Below are 14314 nucleotides of genomic sequence, written 5' to 3'. Positions count from 1 at the left end.
GGATGGGGTATCGTCACCTATTTGTATTTGTTGTCTGTGGATTGTCTTTTAGTAATGCTATGACTTGTCCAAGGATATGAGGACACTGTGAGTCTAGTGTGAACTGGGGCATTCCTTGTTTGTGACTGTCTTATCTCTATACAAACGGGTACAATGACTTTCTAGGTTGAACATATGCCTCGATTTTCATAACCTACTTTCCATAATAAAGCTCAATGATGATAACGCACAAGAAGCTCTTTCACTTTCATATCTTCTGTCTTCCATCCCCCTTTCTTGATTGACTTCCATCGTCCTTCTCGAGTCCGCGTAGCCTACTATCACATGACTGAGTATAATGACACACCAAAAACATTTGCATTTCATGTAGTTGCACCTGCATTACCACATATAAGCATTTCATACATACATATAGATATCACAACTGCATCACATCCTGCACACAACACCTGTTAGCACAATTTACATTTGCATTATCATATTCATCTGCATTACATACATTCACATTTGCATCATGCATACACATATAAAACATAAAAGAACAAAAAAAAATATTGCATTGCATCATATACATATTTGCATCCATATCATAAGCATCACATAGAAACATACATCACATAGGTACGCATGCATATAGTTGCCGCAAAGATGAATCATCTCATATATATATAAAGTGTCATGATACAATGATGTCAAAATCATATGGCTACAATCACCCGAAGGTGTCTACATCATCATACAAAATGGTACAAAATTGATACATAGGGAGCCCTCTACGACTGCGATGAACTCCCTCCCTCAGAGCTGGCTGGCCTCAACGAAGTCTGAGCCCTGGAAGGACCCACCCCATGATCATCTCTCCTATCCCCTTTGTCTCCTAAGCCTAGTTGTCTCATCCTCCTCCTCTCCTCCTCCTCCCCGATCCCGCAGCCAGTCCTTGTGTCACCCTATCCAGACAATGGAACCCACTGATCACTCCTACCAATACTACTGGTAGTGCTAATCCTGTCTGTGTCATCATGTCCCATGCCAACTGTCCAGCCCTCATCTCTAGTCCTGGATCTTGAAACACTCGTCTCAGGGCCTCCCTATCTCCATCTCGATCGTACAGAATCAGCTCCCCATCGATCGATATCCGCAGAATCCTATATACATCCTCCAGGGTGACTGTCATCTCCCCTGTCGACAAATGAAAAGTGCAAGTCTCAGAGTGCCACCTCTCCGCCAGTGCAGTCAGCAATCCCATGTTCGCCTGAAACTTAGGCACATACATAATATGTCTCAATCCCATAGCCTCAATCGCAGCTCGGTCCTTGGCTATCAACTCAGGTCGCAACCTCTAAGTCGATGAGAATCTCTCCCGTGACTCTAGCATAGGCAAATACTCCTGCAGTCACACAAATCAATCATCTCAGTCCTAGTGACACTCACTGTTCATCACAAAGTGTTGCTTCTATCCTAGTGGTACTCCCTGCTCATCACAAAGTACTACGTGTTTGGCACTCCCTGTTCATCACAAAGTGTTGCTCACATTTGCACTCATTGTTCATCACAAAGTGCTACTCATATTTTAGTACTCCTTGTTCATCACAAAGTACTATATCTTGGTACTCACTGTTCATCACAAAGTGCCTTGATCTATCTTATCCTAGGGCCTATGCTTGAGTGAATCCTCTTGAGTAGTTTCCTAATTGGCAACGTATGTTCTATCACAGAATTGTCAATCCTAGCCCTATTTGCTATCCTAGTTTTCCCTAGAGGACCTGCTTGAGTGTATCCTTTCAGTAGCTTATCCAATCGACAGCGTATGTTCATCACAGAACTGTTGATTTGGCCTAGAAGACATAAACACGCTTACATATTACACAGACGTGCCTGGCACAAACACAGACATGCCTAAGCGTTTGTCGACCTTGTTTGACATATTCTAAAATGCATTTATTGCTCTAGCTAAGATCCATTAATGACAACATTTATTGTGACAAAGTACAAGGAGGTTTTGTGGTACTCATCGACTCTCCTGCATCTGTTGGCCTCTGAAATCGGTGAACGCGATCGAATCTATGCACCATTGCCATCGCTCCTTACTGCTGCTGCTCTATCTCACTTTGCACTCTAATCTCTTGGATGTGTGGATGACAATGAGGATGTTTTTCCCTCATGGTCTATCTTATAGACTACCCTAGCCCTAGTCTCCTGTGTCAGTCTTCGTTATCCCGTGACTCTGTCACTTTATCCAGTCAGTCCATTCTATCCCATCTTTCTTTTCGAGAGATTGTTTGCGATCTTTTCAGACATTTTTTCATCCAATCTTTGTATCAGTTCATATTATCTTTTTTGAAACAACGCGACAAGCTGCATTGTCTCAAAGAGGGGCAAAATGTAGATACCCAAAATTGTCCAGTCTAATTAAATAAATATTTTATTTATTTAATTATCTAAGCTTAATTATTCTATTAATTAAATAAATCCTTATTTATTTAATTAATTCATTTATCCTCTTCTAGCCTTATTTCTCATTTAGATAAATACATTTATTTATTTAAATTTTCCTTTTTCTAAATTAAATAAATATCTTATTTATTTAATTATCCCACTTCTTCTATTAATTAAATAAATATTTATTTATTTAATTAATTCATTAACCTTTTCTACCTATGACACATGTCATTCATCTCTTAATTCATAAACTACCTACCCCTTTCATTATTTTATTATTTCTTTTACCTACCCTCTAATCATAGCCAACCTCTTTTTACACCTCTCAATCTTATCCCTCCATTTCATATAGTGTCTTCTATATAAGGAGATGCTTCCTTCATTATCAAACCCCCCCATTGACTACTTGACTACACTATGCTTTTGAACATAGGCGATCCTTCTTGCAACCACATTTTGTTCTTTGTTGAGCTCTTGTGCACATAAAATCTGAGAGCAAATATATCAAGCAAGATCAATGGAGATAGGAAGAATGGAGATCCAAACCCTATTGGACATGTGATGGTATAATCTTTGTGATTTCATTTGATTTGCATTGTCTTAGGTAATCTTCATATTTTATGGTGGATCTTTGTTGTTGTTAGGCTAGGGTTTTGTGGTTGAATTCATTTAGCCTTTCAATATTATTATTATTGTTATCCATTTTCACCATATACAGTTTCTACTTAGCAAACAAATCTGAATCTAGCCCTTTAGAGATGATCTATTCATTAATCAAATGCAACTTGGTTTCAACAAGTTCTTTTTGAGAAAATATGTTTTTGAATACTTCCTTATTCCATATTCTAATTTGAGCTTTAACATACTACATTTTTTTATGAAACTTAAACATCTTGGTGCCCACCACCTAAGGGGCACCTACCCACCACTGTTGAATCAAGGCATGAAAGTAGGGATGTCGGAACCACATCCTTTCAAACTTGAAAGAAGGTTTATGGTTATGTTTTGTCAAGGCTACCATTTTATTAATGCTCAAAAGGATAGGGAAATGATCTAAGCCTGATAAGGTTAAAATTTGAACCTACAAAGAATAGTTTTGAGCCCTCCACTCTTGTGAAAAGAGGAATCTGCCTAATCTCTCTGCAATTTGTAAGAAGCCAGATCGTGAAAGACTATCAAACAAGTCATTATCATTTATAAATTCTTTGAAATCTTCAATAGTCTTGATAGGGGGGCAAATACCACCTTTTTTCTCCTCTGGTGAAGTAATTGCATTAAAATCCCCCACCCCCACAAAAAAAAAAAAAAAAAAAAATTCCTTGCAACTTGTTGAATGATCAGAGTGACAGAGGACCATAAATTATTTTTATCCTGGGTAGATGTTGGGTCATAAACATTTATCAAATTAAAAACATGTCAAAGTGCTTTATACTAATATGTTGCCAATTGGTTCCTTGCTTCACAAGCTATGTAATTATCGACTTTGGATTCCAAAGTATAGCGAGACCTCCTGAAGCTCCTATACTTTGGTTGTGTGTTGATTTCCAATTTGACCATTTGGATATTGTTTTCTAAAAAACCTCATCTGACATTTTGGTTTCTTGAAGCAAAACTACATTTGCCTGAGAAGAGTCAAAGTTGTAGCTTGATTCTCTTCCTTTTGTCAGAGGCATTTATACCCCTGACATTCCAAGACAAAACTTTCATACCTATTGAGGAGAACTACATTTAGTCCTCTTCATAACTCTCTTCGTAGCTGAGAATTTTTTATCAATGGTAGTTTGGACACCAACCTCAAATTTCTTCTTTTGCTTTAATAGCTTTTGACTTTCTCCCTCTTTTTTTAGGAGTTCTCAAATCTGATTTACTTGAAGCAGGCATTTGGGAAATGGAAAGGGTTTGAGAAAAATTAAAACTTCCCTTTAATTGATCTTCTTCCAAGGGCAAATTACAAGGGACAAAACCTATTTGCTCTTCCTCTAATAGAACCTCTTTTCAGTCTATTTTTGATAGATTTATTGGAAACTCAACCCATGATAGTTGGTGACTGATATCAATGTCATCCAAACCAGAGTCAAATGGACCAAAATAATGCATATTTTCCAGATTGGCATGATCCACTGGCAAAACTTGATCAGTTGCAATATCCTAAATTTGAGTCATTGCCTTTTGATTCCCAATAATCCAGTATTCAAACTGAGACTGTGAAAACATCTCAGGGCCCTCAAATTTAGTTAAATGAGACATAGTGTCAACTTTACCACTCATGGTAGATCCAACCTTATTAACATTCCCTACTAAGTGCACATAATTAGCATAGTTTCCCAGCATTTCCTCTTGAGCAATTTCATCAAAAAGTTGAGAAGCCACACTTAAAATCAACCCATCTACCATTCTTTGAAGCTCTTCTTCTAATTTCTTGTTACATTTAATAGGATGCAAGTAAGGAGAGAGTGTCTCTTTGTGAATGATATCAATTGAATCCCTCTGGAAGATCAAAGTTTGAACAAAATTTTCCAATTTAAAGGGAGATTGGAGTCCTTCATGTGAAATATTGAAAATATTTTGTCTATGACCCAGTAATTTATGCAGCCAAAGTGGTCCATTCAAAGAAAAACCAAAGTAGAAAGACTTTCCAAAGAACCAGCTCCTATCAAAACCTAATAACTTGTACTTCCTTTGAATAGATGAGAGAAATACCTTGAGAAGTGCATCTAAAAGTGCTTTACAAATAAATTTAAAATTGATTACATTTAGGTCCTTCTGATTAGGAGGCACAGATGAACAGTCCGGATGGGTATTCTTAAACAATGACTCAAAAGGGACATTTGAAATCATCTTGTCTTGTACCTTAAGCGGCAAGAATGAAGGCTCACCGCCCTATCCCTCATCCTCATGTTGACCTCTATTCTCTATCAAGTGTAAAGAGCATTGAAAGGGATACGAAGTGTGATCTTTACACACAAAAATCCTTTGCTGAACAATGCCCTGACACTAAGTGTTGTAGTGACCAAAAAAAATTTGATGTTGATCTACATAGGTAGCATTTTGGATTTCTATTTTTTGATCTCAGATACCCCAGTTGCTTTGGATAGAGATTGAGAAGGGAAAAAGCTTTGAAAGATTGAGAAGAAGACACACTCTAACTGGCAAATGGATAAACTCAAATGGGATCAAATCATGTTTTATAAAAAGTCCAAGCTTATTTTCCAGAATTTCAATAATATCAGGATCTTTGTATTCTAGAGGTAAGTCTGGAAATGATATCCAGAAAGGCATGAATTGACACAAATTTGGGTCAAGCTTAAAATTTGGAACCCAAGGCAAAGTAAAAAGCCCTAATCCCATGCCAAACCAACCCTTGTGTTTATGGACTTCACCTCTATTCTCTTTCGAATCAAATAAAACAATCAAGAATATTGATTGTGGATCTATGAATGAAATAGTCTTAACCCCTATCCACATTTTTTTTGCCCATTCCATAATATCATAATGCTGAAGATTTTGGTCCCAGAATTTACCTATGAGTGTCGTATCCTTTAAAAATTTGATATGAGATGAAAGTAACTCGTTTGGAAATGCAATGCTATAATTGTTAATGAAACCATCATCAACATCTCTCTTTATGGGATGATCCTCGATCCTATCTTTCTCAGTTTGTGGCACCTTCTCCTCGGTCCTGTTTTTCTTAGTTTGTGGCATCTTCTTTCTCCAGGTTCTACTATATTTATTTGGTATGAAGGGAGCACTATTATTTCATATTGCCTTCAAAACTTCCCCTTTCGTAGACCTGTTTTGAATCAAAATGTTATTTGGACTGGAAAGAAATTTAGGTTTTTCGATAGAAATATTGTTTGGCCACAAAATGAAAGATGGGAGACGTCAGAAAGTGTCTACACGCCTATCAGATACATTCCTACTCATGCCATGATCATTGGACCTCTGATTTTAACATATTCTTTCATCAAAGGTCTTTGAATAAGCCCCATTTAGCAATTGAGGAGATCCATCACATATGTCAAAAACAACCTTAGGTTTAGGTTTCTGCTATCTTCTCTTGCCCATCAAAATGTGAGCTTGTTGATGACTGTTTCTATGCTTTTGACCCAGCCAATATTTACCTACAAAACCCTGCTGCAAACCTGTCCTTCCTGCACCTCGACTATGACCCGAAGTGTTTTCCCACCCATTGCCCAATTCAAATTTTGGGTAGTGGTTGCTCCCACTCCCCCTCCTCCTCTCCATCTCAACTCGATTCTACTATAGTCCAATAATTAATTTATCAAATAAATAAATGATTTCCCTATTCTTCTAAAGTCAACCAAATCATTAAGTCTTCTAAATTCCTCTTAGTTAATTAATTTTAATTAATTAACTTAAGTCATGTGATTCCTACAAATCACTTTTCCAAATCCCCACTCAGCCTAATTAATTCTTCCTTAACCATACTTATCATTATTCTCCAATTTTATATTCCTCCACTCATGTCGGATCACCTTTGCTCCTTTCACAGAAATTCAAATTCCTTGAATCTCCCCATGCATCCTCTTCCCAAGGAATTTTTAATTCCTTTACTCATTTAGTCTTCCCACACATCCTTTACTTTGGAATTTTTAATTGCTCTTTCCTTTCCCTAATGAATTTTATATTTCTTTTTATTCTCCCAATACACCTTGATCCATGTCTTCCATCCCAAATCAATCTCAACCCTTCATACCAAAATCAATCTTGGCCCTCCATTGGCCTCCTCCAATCTATAAATTGGAGTCTCATTTCTTCACAAATCACTACATGGAATCTTCTTCTAATCTTATGCTACCCCTTTCTTCCTCTATCTTCTTCTATCATATCCACATAATGTCCCCATAACATCCAAATAATCCTTCATCCAAGACAAATCCCTTTTCATCTAAATCTATCAATTCCTTATCCATCATGATCCAAATCCAATCCTAATCCACTAATCTTGTTGTGCATTTGGAGAGCATTGCACATCTATCAAGAAGAGAATATCCAAACAAGTGGAGCATAAGGGTGCCTCTACTTCATCATTTGCTCAATCGAAGGAACAAGAGAGATCTTCTCTTGCAAGGTAATAGTGTTAGTTTTATACTTTTTATTTGGTTTCCATATCATTTGGATTAAAACTAGCCATCTGTTGACTTTCTTGATTTCCCTTGGTTCATTTTGGCATGCCCGATGGGACCCACGTCCCAGAAATCTAACCATTTTTATAGGTTTTTCATGATTTTTAGCTGCAGGTTTCGGATCAGTGTGAGAGTCTGCACATTAGCGTGTGCGTCGTGGCTTCAGTGCATATGCTTCTAGTGCGACGCATGCATAGGCGCTTCAGTGCAGGCATTTCAAATTTGTTTTTTTACTAACCCGCCTTTTCTACAATATGTCATTTGGCGCATCTGATGCGGGTTCAGCGCGTCCGCTCTACTAGAAAGTTTTCTTCTTTCCTAGATTAGAATCTTTTTTTTTCGCTTTCCGTTTTAATTAGTTAAAATCAAAATCAAAATCAAAAATCAATTAAAATCAAAAAAAAAAAATAGTTTGGCTTGTAATTGTGTAATTTTGTTAACTGCACATCAGTGCATGCGTAGGCGGTTCGACACCTGCGCCCTGGTTCCAGCGCGACCGATGAACCTTATTAACCTACTCATTTTGAAGTTTAAAATTTTTGTTTTCCCACTAACTATTTTTTATAGTTCCCAGTTTTTAATGCGTGCATACGCACATCAGCGCGTCTGATCAAGTATAACCATAGTTCAAATTTTTGAATATAAATTCAGCTTTTTTCCCGCTTTCTGATTTTTGAATTCGGTGAACTTACTTCAGCGCGTGCGTAGGCAGATCAGCGCCTGTGCATTCGTCGTAGCACGTCTGCCTGTGGAACAACGCCTGCGTTGTATCCCTTAGGGATTTAGTTGCTGATCAATTTTTTAGTTTTGCGGGTCTGCACCGTTTGTTCACGACCAAAAACTGAAACTACTAATTGTTTTTCTGCAGCACGTTGGTCCAAGACATATTTTTCCCACTAGAGTAGTTTGCTTATTGCATTCCTAGTTGGAAAATTATGAACATGTAGGGCTAAAATGAACCATTATCTTTTGTGTTTGGTGCGCTTGCACATTTAGTGTTGGGTGGACCCACCGTTGCACTCTAGTATCCTCTCCCCTCGCCTTCGCGGATCTTGGGTGTAAGAGAACGAATGATCAACAACACCCTCTTTTTCATTTTTATAGTTGAGGGGTATTCCTGATTGGGGATTTCATCACCCCACAAGAGTATCTCGAATTGGGACACGTTGGGGATATCGACTCTCTCGGTGCGATCTTGAGCGGGTTTTTTGAGCCACTATATAAATAAGGTGGTCGAGTGGTTGGAGTGCTAAGTGAATTTGATGTATGTGAGGGCCTTCCTTGCACCGATAAGCTCAGTTAGAGCCTTAAGTGGCTTGCTTCGAGAATCTGTCATCGGATTGGTGATCCCTCATAAATTACACTAGACACCAGTTTTAGTAGCCAAAATCCTACATTTGATAGTGCAGGGGATGCGGATCGTACCCCAAAGTTACTTCTCATGTATCCACTCAGGATGAGACATAAATTCCCCATCTAATAGATACTTGGATCTTTGGGGTAAGAGAATCTGGTATGCCTGAGAAGTGAGTGCCATGGAGGGGATTCAGTGCTACCAGAATCTCTATTTGTTTGCCTGAGTGAGGTATTGCTTATGCGAGGGGCCTATCAAGTAGTTTCCACTTTCCAGCCTAAGTTATGTTGTCTTCAAGTGTCTTCATTTGTGTTATACCTATAAAATCTATTTGGGCTAATCTAGGCCCACAATCCCTCTCACGCTTATCATAAAGTGTTATCTTGGCCAACATGTATTCATTGCTTGATATCTCTTGCCAAGTCAAAAACTAGTCCAATATCCCCACATTTAATCAAACCCCCCTCCCCTTCAAATTCCACCTTGTCATTATCAAACCCTTATTTCCCTCATCTTCATCCATATTAAATCCCTAATTCATTTTCATCCATCTAAACAATCATCAATCCCCAACCAGTATCTCTATTTTATCATTAATCCAATCTAGGGTAACCTTCCCCTTCCTCTTCATACCATCAATCTATTCTTCCAGAAGCATTTTCATTCAATCCTCAAGGACTTAGCACATTAACCTAATCAAATCTCCAAAATCCCAATCAATCCTAATCAACCCAATCAATCAAATTATCTAATCAATCAATCAATCAACCTCATCCTAAGGTCGACACTTTGTGAAAATTTGATTTAGACCTTTATCTTCAATCAATAATCGATTATCAATTGGCTCTTGTGCTTGGGAAATATTTTCCCCCAAGTACCTTTGTTTAATTGTTTTGGGTTGATCAAAACCCTAATCCTTTTACCCTCCTTTGCTTAGGAACGTCAAGCTACCCTAAGTAGAAGAAGGTTTGATCAATTGCAAAGGTCTAAATTTTACCTAGGTTGGTTGTCACCTTGCTTGTGGTCCACATCATCAATTCCCATCTGAGTCCTAATCTAGGGGCTCAGGTGTCATCTTAATCCAAATCAATCTTGTCCTAATCCAAGGACCAATCAAATCAAAGCTAATCTAATCTAATCCAATTAAATCAATTCCAATCCAATCCATGAAAATTAAATTGAATCCAATTAATCCTCAATCCAATCCGAATTTGCTAAGTCATAATCCTCATATTTATCTAGCATCATCTCATTACTTTTATCCCCTCATTCTCATCATGGCTTGGTATGAGAAAAGGGTTATGGAAGTTCAAGGATCACCCTATCAACCATGCCCATCCAACTCATGCATGCCTCAATACTATCCAACTTCCACCTACTCATGTCTCCCACCCCAACCCACTTACCAAGTCATTCCCATAACCCCCTATCCATCTACCATATCTCCATCCATTTCATCTCACCAAATTATATTCAATCCCAATAATCCATCTTATATTCCTTATCCTTCCTCTACCTTTGACAAGGGAAATCCATCTTATTCCCCATCCACATCTTCATATTATCCCTCATCCACATACCCCTTCGATCCAACATCAATACCTCCATCTTCTCCCCCAATCCATAATCCCAATCCTCCATCTAATACCAAACCTCCACATAATCCTAATCCTCCAAAATCTGCATCATCCGCATCCTCCAAGTCCTTAATTCATAATCTTATCCAAGGCATGCTACTAAAGGAGACAAAATCCCCACCTCAAAAGAAAGTTTCCAAAACTCCTCAAGTCCTCCATCCACCTCCAAGACCTCCAAATCAAGACGAACCTCAATCCCCCCAGCTTCATGATAACACCGTCCCTCCATCTACCCAATTCAAAGCTTCCTTATCCTCCTCTATCATACAATCCCCACAACTCCAAACATGCCAAGAGCGTGTTCCAATGCATTCTAGCATAGATTGCTCTTCACCTCAAAATCAAGGCATCCATCCATCTCATGATACCTCTCCATCTCAAAATCCATTTCTACCCTCCACTCCATCTAATGATATCATCCCCTCCACTTCCTCTCATGATCATATGATCCCTACATCCAATTCTCTCCCTCCATCACATGGTCCCCTTCCATCTCAAGACCCAATAGTCTCTCCCACTCCACCACGTGTTCCCCTCCCAAGTCAAGATCAAAATATACCTTCCTCTCCATCTCACGATCCTAGCTATGGATTCGATGACTATTTAATAGGGTTACATCAAAGTATGAGTGTGGTGATATTGATAAATCCTCTCCACATCAAAAAAAATATATTTTGTTATGATTTTTGCGAGGGGATTATGTTCATGTACATATTTGTCTTTTGAGCCTTATTGTCATCTCTTTCTTAAGGTCTCTTCATTTTCATGGAGACAATATCCAAAGTGCGATATATAAAAGTGTGGTCTACAACATGTTAAATTATTGATGAAGGATCCAACATCTTTGGTCACATCATTCACCAATAAAAAATAAATCTCATTTCTTAATTTTATGGAGGAATCCTAAGTTATCACAGGTTTTTATTAGCTAAGCCAAATTACACATAGCATTGTAAAAGTTGGCAAGTGAATAGAGGTGAAAGAGGATTTATATTTGGATTTCCTAAGGAGAAGCAAAATGAGTTAGAAAAGCCTAGCGTTTTTTTGTGATGTTCAAACCATTCCAAAAAGTGTATTATTGAAGGAGATATGTGATGTTAATAACTCATTTACGAAAATATATTATAAATGAGAGAATAGACAATAAATTAAACAATTTTTTTCTTTGTAGATCTCAATAGGGGAATAGCTAATATATTCAAACAAGTGCAGTCTAAGCATAACGATGAATATGTGAGAAACTTCTATTAGGACAAGATTAGTTCACACAAAATATAATCATATAAGAAACTTTGATGGAAACTTTCAAGAACAACCAAGTGGACTAGGTTGTTCTATTCATGAATGAGATATCTCCTAAGGAATATGACAACCCATGATAACGTTGTTTAGTCTATGGGCTGGAAAGCTAACAAATATTTCCAATTTTTAATCTTATTTATACACTTGACAAGTTGGAGATAATTTTAATTAGTCACTTATGTACATGGGATCTCAAATACTTTTCAAACTTATTTTTCTGTGATTGGAAGGAACCTTCAAAGTATAAAAATATTAAAATATGTTAATGAAGATGTTTGAACCTTATTATATTTGCTAAGAATTCTCTATATGATTGGTTATATTCTTTATGTATATATACTTATAGAAAAAATCTTATATTATAGTCTTTAAAACATGTTTATCTTGTTTTGTGATTATTTTTAAAATGATATTAATCTTAATAAATATTTAAATTTAGATTTTTGATCTTAACATAAGATTTATAATGTGTTCTTGTGCATCCCTTTTACTAAATTATTATTATACTCTACTCTATTATACTTCTTGATCATCTGGGGATGAATCAAGTATGCGATTCGAAATGTTGATGATGAAAATTTGCATACACAATCAAATCTAGAAATATTAAGTAAATATAAGAACGAATCATCATCATCCAAGTCTCTTTGTGTTGGAGTTATTTCTCATTCTAAATGGATTTGGAGTCGTTAGGAATTAGTCATGAAGTTTCTTAGGTAGCGATCATAAAATGAGTTTACCATGTTAGCATTCAAGATTTTTTCAGGCTTCCCGAGGAAAAATGCAAAGGAAAAATGGTGATTATGACATTCACGAGAAAAAAACGCAGAGGAAAGGAGATGTACATGACAGGCGTGTGCTCTTCAATTTCCCCGCTTTGGACTTTTGTAGAGCCATCTGCTGCAGGTTAGGCATATATTGTTTTCAGTGATTCCTTGTAAGGACCAATCTGTAAGTTTTCCGCAATTGTGTATACGTTAGTTTTGATGAAATTGTTGATATTGTGCTTTTAATAAGATATTTTTACATGAGGTTTTCTTGGATAATTAAATATATAAGTAGTAGTGGAATTTTTATTTGTAATAGGTATATTGAAGAAGTTTTCCAATGGATATGTATCATCAAATCTTTAGCTTTTAGCTGCTTTCTTTATGTATTGCTTTCTTGTATTCAATTTGGGTTGTCTCTTTCACATCTTTTGACTTTGTAGGTTTCTTCAAGGTTGTTTTTTATATTAGAAGCAACCAAAAAACAAGGGGGCTGACCCATAGGAACATCAAGGAGAACAGTGGCAGAACCACTATTCGCATATAATTAGCAAAGTTACAGCCTTTTACCTCTATCAAAAATTATTATCATTCTACGAGAGTTTAGTAGGGATAAACCAGTAATAAGAAGAGTTTTAGACATATGCCACGCAGGGCAATAAACAGAGAAATTCAAACAAAAATATAGGTTAATGTTATCCACCCACAGGATACTAAACGTAAACAAAAAACCAACTTTCTACCACATTCAAGGTTGTTGATACCTATTGTAAATTATTTTTCTTTTAATAAAATTATGCATTTTTTTTCAATTGTTGACAAAAAAAAATTAATTAGAAGTTTACCTTCACTTTATATTTATTGTTTCTCTCTCCTCTCTCTATTTCCCTCTCTTTATCAATCTCTCTTCTCTCTATTGTATAGCCTGAGTTGGCCTAGTGGTGGAGAACTTGTGCTCTTGAAAGAGAGGTTACAAGTTCAAATCCCAAAAAGGGGTAAGGTACATACACCTCATTTGTAGTGGAGTTAGGTACCCCTGCAATGAGTATGAGGTAGTCCCATATTGCTCTAGCCTATCTGTAGACCCATATACAAATTGTTGGCATAGTGGACTATAAAAGACCCTTCCCTTTCCTTTTGTTTCCTATATTGTTATCTCCCTCTTTATCTAGTTAGACTTAAACAACACACACTAAGAGTTGAGTGCTTAGTGTGGTTTATGTGGGGCTCTCCTTGTCTGTTTGTGATAACATGTGTGTTTCGTCATCAATGAACTTCTTTTTTAATTTAGAAGATTCCAAAAATCTAAGACTATACATAATTGTTAGGAGCTCACATTTAGTTACTTTATGTATTCTATTCTATTATATATTATATACTTTTATGTATTTCTATTATATATAATATAATATTATTTATATATTTCTATTCTATTCTACAATATGATTATAATGTATGGAAAATTAGGGTTTCACAAGTTAAGACTTGTAAAGTAGGAAATAAGCTAACTTTCCAACCAAGACATTGAAGGAAGGGAGAACTCAATCGATCCAATGTATGAATATTGAATGCAAATCAAGTTCTTTTTCCTTTGTTGATTTGAATGTATTTTAATGCAAGATCTAGGGTTAATGATGAATAATTGACATGAAACAACATAAACAACAA

Source organism: Cryptomeria japonica, chromosome 4, assembly GCF_030272615.1.
Source record: "Cryptomeria japonica chromosome 4, Sugi_1.0, whole genome shotgun sequence".
Lineage (NCBI taxonomy): Eukaryota > Viridiplantae > Streptophyta > Pinopsida > Cupressales > Cupressaceae > Cryptomeria > Cryptomeria japonica.
Note: the sequence above shows the minus strand (reverse complement) of the source record.